We start from the raw sequence: 16,160 nt of genomic DNA on the forward strand, positions 1-16,160 counted from the left end.
CGTGCACTAATTTAGTAAATTCCCCCCCCCCCCCCACCTCTTTTTTTCCAAAAGCACAATCACAACTTGCCTGCGTGACAGTAAAATATTCCTGTGCCGCAGTTTCTTGGGAGGGGGGTGGTTCTCTCCCAACATTTGCTGTCGGAGTCTCACCGATGTGAACCCTTTGGGATTGACATACATGGAGGGTTCGTCAAAGCCAATAAATACATCTCCCATGGTTGCATGTCATTTGTCTGCAGTGCTCTGCGCAGACTGCAAGTCCTTTAGTGTCGGTGTTGTAGGAGGCCAAGGGTGGTCATACCACATGTAGCATCTCTTCAATAGCTGCAAGGTTAACTTAAATCCGGCATCAGAGCAATTGCATCACCTTTACAGCACAGGGATAACTCGATTCTACAATCTAGCCGTCTTGTGTCTTTTGCATACCTGTCAACCCATGCGGTTTACCCCTGTTATTGTACAGGGAAATTGAGTTTTCAGGTCCGTACGACGTACAGCCGTTTTAATACGGGCAACAAACAATGTTTCGTCTCTTGTTGGTGTTTCTCCCTTGTGATGGAACTTTGTAGGATGAACGTCGAAATTTAGAAGGGGCATGCGGTGACCAATAAGGTTGACACGTGTGTGCTGTTGTCAACACTGTTTTGTAATCCTCCTTTGTGGGATTGTTGCAACCCCATTCGTGCTAGGAAAGTAGCTCTGTTTATTTTTTTGCTCTCAAAATCAGCCTAACGTTTCCAACTCCCCGAACACAGAATCGGTATTTTTCTCTTTCGAGGAAATATGAAGCACTTGGCATTCAGCACAGGATCCACCATTACTTATTCCTAGTTTCGTCGGTTTCATTCAGTGTCTATGATTCACATCCAATCAAGTGCAGTGTGCGAACTTCAGCATTGGGGATAGAGACAACAGACAGCAAGTTGTGATGCTCATCACAACACCTGCTGATGTCTTGTGCTGGCAATAGAGTAGTGAGTATGTACTAAACAGCACTTACTTAATACTCAACGGGAGATCTTTATCATCGTTTCTGCGCGTGGAGGAGCCCATTGGTGCATTATTACTGACCCTGGTTTAATTGCGAACATCAAATGCAATTGATATCTACTCTTGGCACGAGCCTATTTTGGCAGATCAAACGTGAAATGGATCCGCTGTGCAGTTTATACACTTCTCCATAGACAAAGAAGCCAGGCAAGGTGCTGGTCACATTACACATTTTGTAATTGTTTCTATACAGCCCACATTAAGTACTTGATAAGAGTTCTGCTGTTTAACCAAGCTTTATAAAGGTTTGTATTATAGATACACTTTCACCTCTGAATTTGAAAATCTGAGTGCTAACCATTACACCAAGGTAGCATTATTATTTCACAAAATTGGACCCCGACAACTAGCTTTCAATAGATTTCAAAGCCTAATCATGAGTCGCCACCAGGATTAAAACTCAGAATCATTGTTCATTCTTTTTTACATTTTCCTCCTGAGTCATGCAACCAATCACATAGATCCAATTTTAAATAGCTTTAATATAGTAGAAATCTGAAAGACCAAAGCATAGGGAGTCAATGTATGGTAACTTTATAGTCATTAATTTAGCACCTGTCAGACAGAGACTATGGTAGATTACAATAAACGTTCAAAGTTGACAGTTTATTGTCACTAATAATCCTAGAAGCTGCGAGTTTTTGCATATTAAATTTTACATTTTTTGGGCGATAAATAATATTCCGCGTTAAAATTCACAGATTACAGTATATCAGCCGATTCCTCCAAACATTTCGTGAGACACCTTGATGGGAATTTTTGATGGAAATGTTTTGTAAGTGCAGCTGGCTTCTATCACATTGTAGTGCCCCGTGACACAAACAGAGGCAGATAGTTTCTGTACAGAAATCCAAGATACCTAAATGGAGTTAAAAAAAAAACTCGCAAACAAACACCTTGTGAAAACCCATCACAGACAATTGCTGGGTTCCATCTTCCACGAAGGTGCACCCTAAACCGCATCCGCACAAACCATGGCAGATAAGGATAACCGATGCACAAACGGAAATTTCAAAACTTTCAAGTAGTGTGCAACTGTGGTCATCCAGAACAGACCATACAACATTAACGATGCAATGCCCGATCCACGAATACGAAGGCGACATTACAGCGATACACTCCGCTATTGACGCAGTTATATTAGTTATTATAACTGCTTTCTTTGAACCTGCTTTTTATGTTTAGTTTGTCCTTCCCCCGCACCTTGGATTAACACGGTTGGCTACATATGGTGCGAAAGAAATTCAACATACATCCATACATCTGGCTTGACCACCTGCATTTGAGATTGTGGTTGTTGCTCTGCATCTATATCAGCCATATGAAAGACGAATAACGTAGAAGTTGTTTGAGAAGTGCGGGCAGTGGAGAGAAATGTTGCGGAGAAGCACAAATAGTTGAGGTGCCAATAAAATATAACTTATTGATTGATACAGTGCAGAGATATAGAACTGTGATGTTAACAACAGGGAACAATTGTGTGTCATTGTGACAGAGTTGTTTTGAACGTTATTGAATAGCTTACTGGAAATATCCCAGGACCGTCAATTCTGGTGAATGCCGTTGCTTAAAGATTGACAAATTGGCTCAATTAGTAGCTCCTAGGGATACAAATTGGTAAAATTTCACGCAAAAATGTGAGCACTAGCAGGGTTGGGAAAGGTGAGGTGAGAGAGGGTACATTATATTTGACTGCATGTGTGTGCGGTGTGCTTTGCAAATGCATGTTGTTGTTTAAGAGACGCGATTATTTGTAAGTGCAGCTGGCTTCTATCGCATTGTGGTGTCCCGTGACACAAAAAGAAGTGGATAGTTCCTGTACAGAAATACAAGAGAGCTGAATGGAGTTCAAAAGAACTCGCAAACACACACCTTGTGAAAGACCGAACGTAAACAATTGCTGGGTTCGAGCTTCCACGAACGCACATTGTCCCTTCTAAACCGCATCCGCCTAAACCATGGCAGATAGGAATACCCGTATCTGAGTTGTGCTTTGCATATGCATGTCGTTGGTTAAGAGACGCGATAAATCATCTGGCGTATCACGTGTGAACGAACAGTCCTCATTGTGTCCGTCACACATAAGGAATTGCAGTTGACAGCCGTGTACAAATTGCAACAAGGGCCATGCAAGGATATTCACAGTGACATACGAAGACATATTCCCAAAACATTTATTGGAGACATAAACACATACTTGGAGAGAGTATTAACCATTTCAGATCACTGACAGTTTCGTCACCTCGGACGGGAATGAAGTACACGACATTTAAAAAATAAAAGGCTTACAAGCTGAGCTAAATATTAATAAAGTACCGCATCACCAAAATAAGTCTCGTCCAACAAGCTTGCTGAAAAAGAGAATAATTGTTTGTGGGAGACAACTGTAAAATACAAAAGAGAATGCATCCATATGGCAATTATTGCAGGATCAAAAATAAGATCAAGCAAAGCAGGATGGAGTACTTTTGGGATAAAAAAAATATTTGTTTTTGAAGAGTAACGTTAAATTATAAAAGTGCATATTACCTGCTATGACATGGAAAAGAAAAACACGGAAACAAAACAAATGGAACAAAATCTGAACAAAAGCATGGGAATATGCATCATCGTGATTACACTGAGATAGGGGACCATTTGGATCAGATAACACATGCTAATTCTAGACATTGCACTTTTGAAGGTAAGACTGCGGGTTAAGGGCACTTCACGAGCGGGGAAGATAGCCAATGGACAAGACTGGTGACTGAATTGCAGCCAAATGAAAGAACCCACACGAGGATGACCACAATGGAGATGGAATAATAAGATCCGCTCATTCTTTCTTTGGGTCACCACATCATAATGAGCATTTTTGACACTACTGCGTTTGTAAATTGTATTCCTTGGGGTTGGGCTAAGACAGCTACACATAACCAGTTTATAGTACGACTTATTGCGTGTGCTCACTCGTGATATGAGCTGAAATTAGAATTTTCCTACAACTGGAGATGTGGTTTGATCACAAGTAACTGTCCGGATTTGAACACAGGACCTTAGCGGTGCGAGCTCAGTGCTGATAACATGTATGGCCATAATCTCCCTGAGCTACCACTATTTATAACCCACATTTAATTGTCTTATTCGTTTCCATGGGAACCTAATAATTACAGTACAGTGTAAGGACACATTTACAGTATTGGGATGTATATTAGGGTGGCAATCTGGCAGTGGCAAACATCAGCACTGGGGAAAACACATAAACAAGGGCCTGGGTTCGATTCCCGACTCGGATGCCTTTCTGTATGGAGATTGTATTTTTTCTCCCTATTATGCAATGGTTTTCCTGTGGGTTCTGCAGTTTACTTTCAATGCAGAAAAATACTGCACGGCCCTTGCATATTTCTCGACAGTATTTGGTTCACACATTGCAACATCGCTCCCAATTGCCAGGGCGGTAGTGGGGCATGCCAGTAATCCCGCTCTGAATTCCCGTGAGCGTCGAGGTGCAATAACCCTGGCATGCTATTAGAAGACAGTCCAGAAAAAATGTGGACTCCACCTGTTCCACCTGTATGGGATAGAGTGTTTTCCCCTCAATAGGCATGGATTTTTTCCGGGTGTTCCGGTTTCCTCCCACGTGTAATAAACTCATTAATTGGCCGATAACACCTAAATATATATAGAGAGCCGCAGAGCTTGGGCAATTGCTGCCGTTGGCTCGCCACACGACTACTTATTTCCCCGCTTGCCTGATGCTCCTCGCACACTCAGTCGTTCTTTGTCTTGATACTGCGTAACTCTTATGAGTCAAATGCATAAGGAATACGCATTCGTGAGCATGTTGCGTGCGCTACAAGTCGACATCATAATGTATAACGTGATACTTTCCCGGCTAGCCAAGCATAAGTTACATATTTTAGTCCTCCCATTATTTTGCCTTAAAATATAGTTCGAGAAACCACAATTTCAGGCTGGGAGCATTCAAATGTAATAAAAGGACTCAGACACTTCTTGCTGACTCCGTGTCCTTTATTTGGGGTTCGCGTTCTCCTTCCCACACGGCACTCCTCCTGAGACTCTCTCCCTGGCAGCCCCACATCTGCCTTCGCTCCCGTAGCCTTCCACGCTCCTGCAGCTCCGCTGCAGGTTCTTGGTGCAGCCCTCCGGCTGCCCCCACAGCAGCTCCATCGCTGCTCCCTGTTCCTCCGTGCGTGGCGATCTCGCCACCTCCCAACGTCAGCCCTTCGTGGCCTCTATGGCTATCTCGCCATTTCCTACCTCAGCCCTTCGTGGCCTCTGTGGCTATCTCGCCACTTCCTACCTCAGCCCTTCGTGGCCTCTGTGGCTATCTCGCCATCTCCAACCTCAATCCTCCACTCTCTCTTCCACCCCGCTGGCTGGCGCCGTCATGAGCCCCTCAGCCACCAGGCTGAGGCACGGCGACCACCCAACGTGTTCACCACCCTTCACTCCCCCGACTGCCCCAGATAGCTTCCTGTCTCCCCGCTATAACTTCTCCCCCACGTCACCCTGACTCCTCCCTCTCGGATCGTCATATCCGCCCCGCCCATTTACGCCCGCATTACACTACCCTCCCCCGTAGAGAAAATCCCAGCCGTCCTCGGCTGAAACAGAACAAAATAATGCGGGCGAAGGCATCACAATCAGGAGTCCCCCAGACACAACGGAGATTATAACAACAACAACACAAGCAACGAAAGGGGAGGTATCAGGAACTGGAACAGAACACCGGCCTGTCCTCCGCGCAACATCAACAAGAATAAGAATGGCACAATGAACAAAAACGGCAACTGACACGCAAGAACGGCCAACGCGCACAACCCAGAAATGTGATGTTTTAGTGCGTGTCCATGTTGCTGTTCCATCCGCTCGGCTCAAGTCCAACGTCAAAGAGCAAGTGGTAGAGCAGAATGACGAACGGCGCTCAATTGCTCCTTCAAGTCCTCATCCAGCTAGCACACCAGGTAACACCCAGTGCGACGGGAGCTGAAGAATCTGTGACGAGAAGGAGAATCCAATCCCCTGAGGCACAGCACAACAACGCACATCCGCATGTCGTACACGACAGCCACCCGGCCTCAGGGTAGTGGAGATGATGTAAATCCAGCCCGCTTAAAAAAACTCCCCATAAATACCCAAAATAACGCAATGGATGCCCCAGTATTTACATTTTAACAACAATATTATTTACACGTAACAACAACAACAACAAAATTTCCTGCTCTTGCCCACCAGCAGTCCTCCCTTGAGGACCAGCACAGACATCGCACGTACACAGCATGTACCCACGGTCACTCTCAGCAACCCAACAAAACACCTAATCGCACACCCTCGCGTGGAGAGAGCCACGCTCCCCAGCGGTAACGTTTAACTCGCCGTAACCCTCACCGTGGTCGTCAACCCACAGCAACATCCATTTACCATACTCTCGGCTAGTGCCATTTCGGGGAAGATCAGCACTCGGCCATACTCCTCCCTTACTATCCCATCAGAGATGGACACACACCAGCCTCGTATAGTCCGATGCTTTATAGCCCAGGGAAGGTTCATCCCCCAGCAATGCCAGACCCCATGTACTCCCCCCACGGGGCAATGTTCTCTTATAGAGACAATAACACCCTAACCCAGATCCCGTGAGCCCCCGGCACACCAGGTTCAGTCTGCCACCGCACAACTGAACCATGACTCCCCGAGCCATATGAGCACATGGCCCATTAGTTTAAGACATACCATGGAGGTTTCGCCTCCGGGCTGTCAGGTCAGCCATCAGCCATAGGCCGATGTGACCACAACTCGTGCATCACCCAATCAACAATGGCAGGCATAACAGATGGAATATTTGCCCCACCGCGGTTTTTCCCGCGCGCTCAAAATGGCGGCCCCTTTCGCCCAGCGCGTTCGCGCAATCTCTCGCGCGCACTCAAAATGGCGGCCCTTTCCGCAAAGCGCATCGTCGCCATACCCCGCGTGCGCGCAAAATGGCGGCCCAACGTGCGAACACGTGGCCAGTTTTCTCCATTCGTGCACCCCAGCTTCCCTTAGCTGGGGGTCACAAGACGCATCCCCCGTCACGTTATAACAACCCCACCAACGATAGACGCACAGCCCCAGCTTGCTGTGCACAGCTGTCATATCGTGGAATTTTTAACCAATATTTTACCAACCACATTGGTTACACAACCCAACTCGCCAAGCAACTCGTAGTTGCATGCGATCAACCGAATACGCGACGCACTTGGCGCCAATTTACGATCCCATTAGCATTAACATCTAAGCCACCCACAACGGCGTCATCGCGCACCCTCATTCTCAAAAAGCTCAATTACCCCTATAATATACACGCAATCTCGTGTGCACAACAACCATACAACCAAATATTTGGGTCCCCCTCGAATTTGTTACCAATTTCCCACAGGTACGCGCAATATAATAACAATCTCAATTCCAATAGTCAACCACTGCATCGCACCCCATAACCATACAGAACGGTATAACAGCACATGCAATCAGCATATCGCGATCACACGCGTACATTTAAGCACAATAGCAAGCAGATCTGCAGGCAACCAACACACCATTAATCCTGTCGTAACTTTGCAGCAACAACACAATTATTCTCTCTCTTGCAACAATCGCATCGCACACAGCACTTCGCAGCACAATACACCAAAAAAAAGATATTTTTTTTTTCCAATTAAGCCCATCGCACAAGGTAACCCACAAATAATACAGCGCAAGATACCCGACGCTCCCAAGTTAATAATTAACTTCACCATCAAGATAACAACTCCACGCAGCAGCGCACACACACAATTTGACACTCAGCAAATACAGCAGACTCTCCGTCCATTCTCAACACACGCACACACTTATATTGACACCAAGCAACAAGCAGATAGCGCGTTCATCGTTATTACACACACATACACACAGTCCGAACCGCGCTCCGCACAATCGAGTCATAAGAGAAAACCAAAATAGCCCCCCGGCCCTCGAAAGATGAGTGAGGTGTGTGTTAAGGCCGGGTGCGTATCGTTATGACTCGCCCGGGCTGCAGCAAGAAGAGGACGGCAGGGTGGCAACTTGAGACGCCTCGCAGAACTCGTTCGGCGACTTGACGGCTCCGTTGTCACGCACCCGAGCCAGGACGGGAAGCTCCCGCCCCAGCAGCTGCAGCATCGGCGTCTTCTCCTCGCAGCACCCCCTCGAAAACCAGCAGCTCACAGCAGGCTGCTCACCCCGCGGCACCTCCAGATGGCAGCGCAAGGCTGCCTCTCCGCCGCGATGTTGAAGATGGCGGCGTCCTCCCGCCGCGGTGAAGACAAGATGGCGGCTTCCCGCCGTTTCTCCCCTGCCACGCCCAAGATGGCGTCTTCGTGCCACGTGGCAATGGCGCTGGCAGCGCAGGAAAGGCAGAGGCCTGCGGATCACCACCGGGCCTCCCCGACGTCGTCCTCGGCGTGGTGAACTCACACAGTTGCGCCAGCACGATTTTAAAGGTCCCCATCTGCGCCGCCATCTGTCTCCATCGTAAGTTGGCGTCCTCCGGCACAGACAGGTCCACCGACGCGGCGACACCTTGCTCACCCGGACCCGTACTCGTTCCAGCACGGATCTCCTCTTCCATCGCAGGCAGGTCCACCGTCTGAGGAAGGTCGTCGTCGTCGGATGATGTAGCAGGAATATATTTTTTTTTTTCTTCTTTCTCTCAGTTGTTTTGAGATGCCGTTTCACTTCTGACTCCAGTGTAATAAAAGGACTCAGACACTTCTTGCTGACTCCGTGTCCTTTATTTGGGGTTCACGTTCTCCTTCCCACACGGCACTCCTCCTGAGACTCTCTCCCTGGCAGCCCCACATCTGCCTTCGCTCCCGTAGCCTTCCACGCTCCTGCAGCTCCGCTGCAGGCTCTTGGTGCAGCCCTCCGGCTGCCCCCACAGCAGCTCCATCGCTGCTCCCTGTTCCTCCGTGCGTGGCGATCTCGCCACCTCCCAACGTCAGCCCTTCGTGGCCTCTATGGCTATCTCACCATTTCCTACCTCAGCCCTTCGTGGCCTCTGTGGCTATCTCGCCACTTCCTACCTCAGCCCTTCGTGGCCTCTGTGGCTATCTCGCCATCTCCAACCTCAATCCTCCACTCTCTCTTCCACCCCGCTGGCTGGCGCCGTCATGAGCCCCTCAGCCACCAGGCTGAGGCACGGCGACCACCCAACGTGTTCACCACCCTTCACTCCCCCGACTGCCCCAGATAGCTTCCTGTCTCCCCGCTATAACTTCTCCCCCACGTCACCCTGACTCCTCCCTCTCGGATCGTCATATCCGCCCCGCCCATTTACGCCCGCATTACACAAAGATAACATCCACAACTGGAAAATTCACACTTAGCTGAAAAAAAAAACCAGTACAATTATGTAATGTAAAATACCAAGGCAGTATAATAATCGAATACAGTAAACAGGTTCCCAACCTTTTTGGCACCAGGGACCGGTTTCGTAGAAGACAATTTTGTCACGGACGGGGGGGTCATCATTGGGTCTTTCCCCCTTTTCAAAGAAGCTCTCCAGCAACGTTCGTTTTTTTACTCATTTTGGCTAGGGGTTAGAGCTTGTGGGCTCACCAAAACTGTGACTAAGACAAGTGCCAGAGTATGGGAAAGAGGCGCGGAAGGAAGTGGTCAATAAAATAATTGGGGTGGGCCACGCGCCGACTCACCGCTGTCACCTGCTGCTGATCGGCCCTGGTCCTAACAGGCCACGGACCGGTAGCTGTCCGCGGCCCGGGGGTTGGGGACCCCTGCTGTACACAATATAACTGCGACATACACCACCAACGGGTGTTAGCCCTCTCTGCTTTCATTCGTGCTTTAAACGGCGTCTAGAGTTTCATTCACGAGTACATTTTACGGGTTCCATACACATCTGCTGGAAAAAGTTGTACAGGACCCCAAAAAATATTACTTCCATGCAGTAACTTCAGACGAATATAGTCGGGCAATACGCGTCCCGTTAAAAAGAGAACAACGGACAGCCGAAACGAATGACCGCTTACCTCGCCGGCTAACAACGACGTCTTGAGTGAGGAACTATTCGGCATGAGCTGCTTAAATTGCACCCCCGCCTCCTCTCGTCACACAGCAAGTGTGACGAGGGCTAGTTTTTTCCCTTCCTGACCGCGTGTGCCCTCCGTGCAAAGAAGGGCGGGCAGGAGAGGGGTGGAAAGCCAGTCATCCACGTGGTTGCTACCATCGTAAAACCAACCTGCAGCGCAGGTGTGGCTATGACACAGCCAAGGAAAAAATTGGTAAGGGGACACCGCTGTGGTGGTGTTGTTGTACAGTGTCCTTGAATTATACGCACATTTCCCAAATCACACATCATTGCTGAGAGAGCATTACTGCGGTTGATAAGGACTTCTGGGAATTGCATAATCATTTCTGCAGCATTTGTTAAATTCAAACATAACTCCGGGACCGGTTTCGACACGCAATGTCTCATCCGGAGTCATTCTTGCATGACCGTTAACATATACGCCTTTTAATGCTGATACATTCATGGATACAGTACTCTACAATGGCTGTATCCGATTGCTCAGGGCGTTGAGCAGTCGTGGGGAATCGTGTAACTCACTCCTGTGTACTCATTGATGCATTGTGCACAAACGCACGTGCACGGATAGGCACGGTTGATAACGTGAACGCCTTCATGGCTAACTGGATGGGAGCCCGTGAATATTGAATGTCTTCTCTGCTGCAGAGGAGCAATGGACACGGCGCCTTTTTATATTGTGGAAATTAAATGAGAGATTCAAACTTATACATTGTCCTAGAAGTAATAAGTTAATCGTGTTTATGCGTCTAGTCCTATGTCAATCCAAGACAAGTCTCCCCACACCTTTCAAAATGCAGTGGTACTTCACCATACTGGCTGAAGAATGGACCAGAACTGGTTTAGATGATAAGTCACGGCCGGAAATCTATTTAGGGAACTAGGTTCATAGTGCGGTGCGCTAACCACTATGCCACTATTTCCCCTCAAACTACAGTACCTATAATACAGTGTTGGGAGTCAACCATGGAGATGTAAATTTAAATATACCTGGCCATAACCTGGGCAATTCTCATTTATGTTAGGGAAAGAGAATGGCCGTTTTTGTAATGAAAATCCATTTACAAAAACTGGTATGACATTACATTTTACGTAATTACGAATATAACAGGCAGTTATATGTTTTTTTTTATTTTGCAACATTTCAATTGTTGCTCAAACGTTAATTTATTTAGCATACCTATTGCGAGGGTCGCCGAAGGACGCCATGAATAAATAAGCCCGTGTTGCCGGCTGGGTAGTTGTGAGTGGAGGGGCATGGCAATGACCCGGGCGGGTGGGGACTCAACGGGGGAGATGGGCACGGGGAAAGCAACTGGGAAAGTGAAGCACGGGTTAAGGGGGGTGCGTCAGGAGGAGGGAGGCAGGATTGGTAAGGAGCAGGAGAACTTGGACAACCTTCGAGAGATTCGAGAAGGAACAGCGGGGAAGGATGACGACAGGGGGAGGCCTGGTGTGAGGACAGGGTGTCTTGGCCCTGTGTGAGGAAAACATTCCCTGACCCGAAGGTCACCTTGTGTGAACTCCCATAATTATAATTTAGATTTTTACTGTGGCGCATTTCATCCGTAGATTCCCAATGCACCACTGTGTTTGGAAAACAAAAAAAAATAAACAGGGTAAGCGGCCATAACTAGGGGGTGAAGGCCAGTTTAAAGAGGTGAGTTTTTAAAGAGAGACTAGAACGATTCTGATTGTCTTATGACCAAAGGCAAAGCGTTCAAAGGTCTGGGAACTTCACTGGCAAAAGCCCGATCACCCCAGGAAATGAGCCTTGACCTCGAAGTACAGTGCACTCCAAAGGAAGGCGATGAAAATATTCCAGGGACCGCATTATAGTGTACAAATTAGCACAATGCTCCTGGAAGTCATTTTAAAAATAAATTATTAAATGGCCATACTGCTATACCATGTAGTTCAGAAGCAATGATATTAACAAAACTAAAGAAAAAAAGAGTGCTTGGAATTGCATTGAGATTCAGGAGCACTCGGATTAGAGAGCATACGTAGGTTAATGACATCACTTGGGCAGAACGTATCGCTAGAATTGATGATGGCCGATGGTCAACAATAATAATGAAGTGGCAGCCAAGGAACGGACTGTGACCAAGAGGGCATCCACCGTGGAGATAGAGTGATGCAATCCGTTTTCAGATATTAGGGGTGGCTTGGGGAGGTTTAAATACAGCAGCCGAATGGACATGGCTGCTGCTGATGAAGACAATGTATAGCAATGCAACAGGGAACACCTCGGTGTGTGTTGCTTGGATATTATGGAATTAAAATTACTGGGGATTGCAAATACACTATCATGATACTTTACTCAGAATAACCTGAGATGATACTGGACAATTTCTAGGGCACTCCGAATTAAATAAGCACCTGGTAGTACAGAACTCATGAGATTTATTGCATTACAATCGAGACCTCTCAAGCCAAGGGAGGAGTTTAGCCAATGGGTAGCGTGAGATTGACTAATGGTGGTGTGAGAACAGAAGTGGAGAAAGCTGGAGGAGAGCCGCTATGTTCACTGTATACCAAACCTCTCACGTTGGGAGAGTGATGCGCACAATGCTCGAAGTCTCACGCAGAACTCTTGAGACAAAAGCTGATGTGGACAATTCTTAAGGTAAAGGTGTTAGTGTTGCTGTTGCCAGCAGAAGGTCCTTCACTCGAGAGCCTGTCAAGTGGGTTTGTTTGGCCAACTCTTCCACACTGGGCCAAACATTGCTGAAGACGTGGGAGTACCCACACTTTCCCGTCGCACGTGGCCTGCCGATCAACTGTAGTGTACTCATGCATATTGATCAGTGGACAGAGGCAATGTGCCCATTGTTTCAACTGCCATATCAGAAGATTGAATCAAACGGACGACCTCAGGAATGCAAGTCCAATAAGCTAACCATAACACCATGGCAGCATCTCCAATACTTTAAGTAATGTATGTATATTTATAACTGGATAATTATCCCTCGACGCTATGGTGTGCATCTATATGTAGTGGTATAGCGCTGGCTGCTGGCGGTAAAGGCTAACTGCGGTGTACGGCAGTACTCGCGTCAGCAGGTCACGATATATACCAGAGGGGGACATCTCGGGGACAGGTCACAGAAGGGGCCCATCGGGAAGCCCTAGGCGCCGTTAGTCAGACAGCCTACCAACTGCTCTAAGTAGTGCCACCGACAATAGATGGTCTTAATTATAATAGTGTGCACCCACATAGGGTGTATATTATCCCGATGGTGCTTGTTAAATAAAAGTGCCTCCAGTTATTACGGTCTCCGATCTGCATCACTTCATATATTCAGCTAATAATTTTGAATACATTGAATTCATAACAGGTGAAGTTGTAATTCTACAACGTTACCCTTGTTTTCCTGTACAACGTATGCAGAAAACGGCACGTTGTAAAGATAGGATAAACCTGTTTTGTGTAATGCCATGGTGTGTCACAGGTGACTGCATACATAATTTATCGTTCTGCCTCACCACTCCCTTGTAGAGAAGATGTTATCAAACGAATGTAGGGAAGATATTTATCTACTATTAAGAGTCCCGAACCCGTGGTGAACATTCCTTCTACCTATGGTGGAGGCCAGACAAAGATTCCCCGTTTACCCTTAACAGACTGGAGGAGCAAGTGCTGTTAGAAAGTAGCACGTATGAAGGCCGGCACGGCACATGAGGGGGTGGGTGGCCAGCACCACGCCCGACAGCCTTTGTCTCCCTAGTGGCGATGTAGACACGGCACACCAGGTATTAATTTGAGGCCGAGTTGACCTAGGGGAGGCCCAGGTCCGGTTCAGATGATCGTCACTGGTGTTGGCCATGAGCCTTCAGGTTGGTAGTGCACTAACTGCTCCACACTTCAACCAGACCACTCGAAAGAATACCCTGTTTGACTCTCTTCAAAGTGGCAAACAGTATGTAGCCAACCGCGCTAATCGAAGGTGTGGGGGAAAGGACAAACTAAACAAAAACAGTTCTAAAGAAGTGAGTTTTCAATCTAGATTTACTTAGTCAATCCCTCACTGGAATTGAAACTTATTTAAGAAATAAGTGTTGCCAGCCAAACAGCCTGCACCCAATACAATCAAGAGTAATGACACCATTGTTGTTCGAGATACGATCCAGGCACTGGAAATAAAAACATACCAACGCGATCCTGTTTTTTTTTTAACAGACAACATTTTCTCACGTCCATTTCTATTTTTATATGAAAAGAATGCAGTACAAGAGTAGGTGTGGTTAATGCACGTACAATCGGATTGCGCAATTGATGTCCAAAACAAAGAGCTGCTGTGATTTGCTCATGCTACTCAAACACTACAGGGGCTGTCTAACACCATCCTACAGCGCCTGGTAAAAAACACAGGGGTTCGGCCAAGCACTTGGTGGATGATGGGTGTGCAGGGTCTCGGACAGGGAGATCAGTCGGAGACGGCCAGATCGCAAAAGACCACGCGGCAGGTGGAGAGAAATCATTGCCAAAGTGTCACTGGCGCTGTGGTGCAACACAAAGCGTGGAGGCAACGATGCGTGCATGAGCCATAAATGGAGCCAGTGGAAAACAATGGCACACAATAAACAACAAATGGGCATCATCAATTCCGTAATTGCCGCAGGCGAATAAGGTTATAAACGATTCAAATCCAATCAAAATGATTCCATAGTACTGTAATAGATTTCACATGAATCTAAATAGCGGCGCATCTTTGCTTTGATTACGTATAAGAGCACGGGATTCTGCGGTACAGTATGTGCTTGAACATGGGTCATATTGGCAAGTAAATGTGCAGGGTAAATATTGGCAAGTAAATGTGCAGGGTAACTACCAGAGGTGTGGACTCGAGTCATGTGACTTGGACTCGAGTCAGACTCGAGTCATGAATTTGATGACTTCAGACTCGACTTGGACTTGCATAACAATGACTTTGTCCCACCTCTGAGGTGTGGACTCGAGTCATGTGACTTGGACTCGAGTCAGACTCGAGTCATGAATTTGATGACTTCAGACTCGACTTGGACTTGCATAACAATGACTTTGTCCCACCTCTGGTAACTACTATTCATTTGAGCACAAACCTACTGACGTTCATGTGGTTTGTTCTGCCCCACACCAGATATGGGGGTGTTTATACAATAACTTCTTGATATGATGGTGCCGAGTTTGGTCACATAACCAGGAAGTTCCGGGTTAAGGGTCTCTAAGCCACGAGGCCAGAAGGGGGTGTCAGCCATTACAGTACAAAATGGAGGCACAATTAGCGTCTCAGTGGAGACGGGTGCATCTGTTCATTGCGGGACTTTAAGAAGAATTGTCTGTAAGTTCGTTTATGTTCTTATAATACTGGGAATGCTGTTATGTTGGGATAGCCGTTATAATGCTGTAAATGCCTTTAGAATGCTGTTGAATATGGTGCCTAGTTAACAACGAAGCCTGCCACTTGCATTATTGCGAATGTTATTTGTAGTTGGATAAGTCGAGCCAGACTTATGCGCATGCAACTTTAATGCGTTCTTGAGAGCAAGGAAGAAGAAGTATCTCATCCACAGTTCAGTGTTATATGCAGCACTGTACATTTAGGCTGCAGTATTGTGATTACATAAAGTTACCTTATTTAACACAGTCGCTTATTCTCTTGTTGTATAGCTAGTCAGTACCATTTACCTGATATACTGAGAAGTGTTAAATCACTATGAGACCTTGACCAGTGGCAAAATATAGTAATAGGTTTTTACCCTTTCAACTGGTACAAAAACTGACACCTTTATACAAGGCATCATGTTTGCAATAACCACAACACAAGCAGTCAAAATGCAAACAAAAAGAAACAACTCTAATGATGATGATATGCATTGTCCTTGAAGTTGATTGGTCCACACCCGAGATGATGCCTTGTATAAAAGGTGTCAGTTTTTGTACCAGTTGAAAGGGTAAAAACCTATTACTATATTTTGCCACTGGTAAAGGTCTCAGTGTAAATGCCTACCCCGAGCT

At 46.8% G+C, this 16,160-nt stretch overlaps 1 protein-coding gene across 2 annotated transcripts in view; it reads right to left on the reverse strand.

Moving 5' to 3' along the window:
- LOC133350354 (alpha-1,3-mannosyl-glycoprotein 4-beta-N-acetylglucosaminyltransferase C-like) overlaps nucleotides 1–10,396 on the reverse strand; it is a 33,578-nt gene extending 23,182 nt beyond the window's left edge. Inside the window, exon 1 of one of the 2 annotated variants that reach the window (XM_061564647.1) lies at nucleotides 10,104–10,396. The gene's annotated coding sequence lies outside the window, so the exon portion shown is untranslated. The remainder of the gene's footprint in view (nucleotides 1–10,103) is intronic. The other variant, XM_061564650.1, reaches the window with a different exon arrangement.
- Nucleotides 10,397–16,160: the final 5,764 nt, after the last annotated feature.

The sequence above is a fragment of the Lethenteron reissneri genome, chromosome 33 (assembly GCF_015708825.2).
Source record: "Lethenteron reissneri isolate LAM-NWPU_2019-01 chromosome 33, ASM1570882v1, whole genome shotgun sequence".
NCBI classification, from domain to species: domain Eukaryota; kingdom Metazoa; phylum Chordata; class Hyperoartia; order Petromyzontiformes; family Petromyzontidae; genus Lethenteron; species Lethenteron reissneri.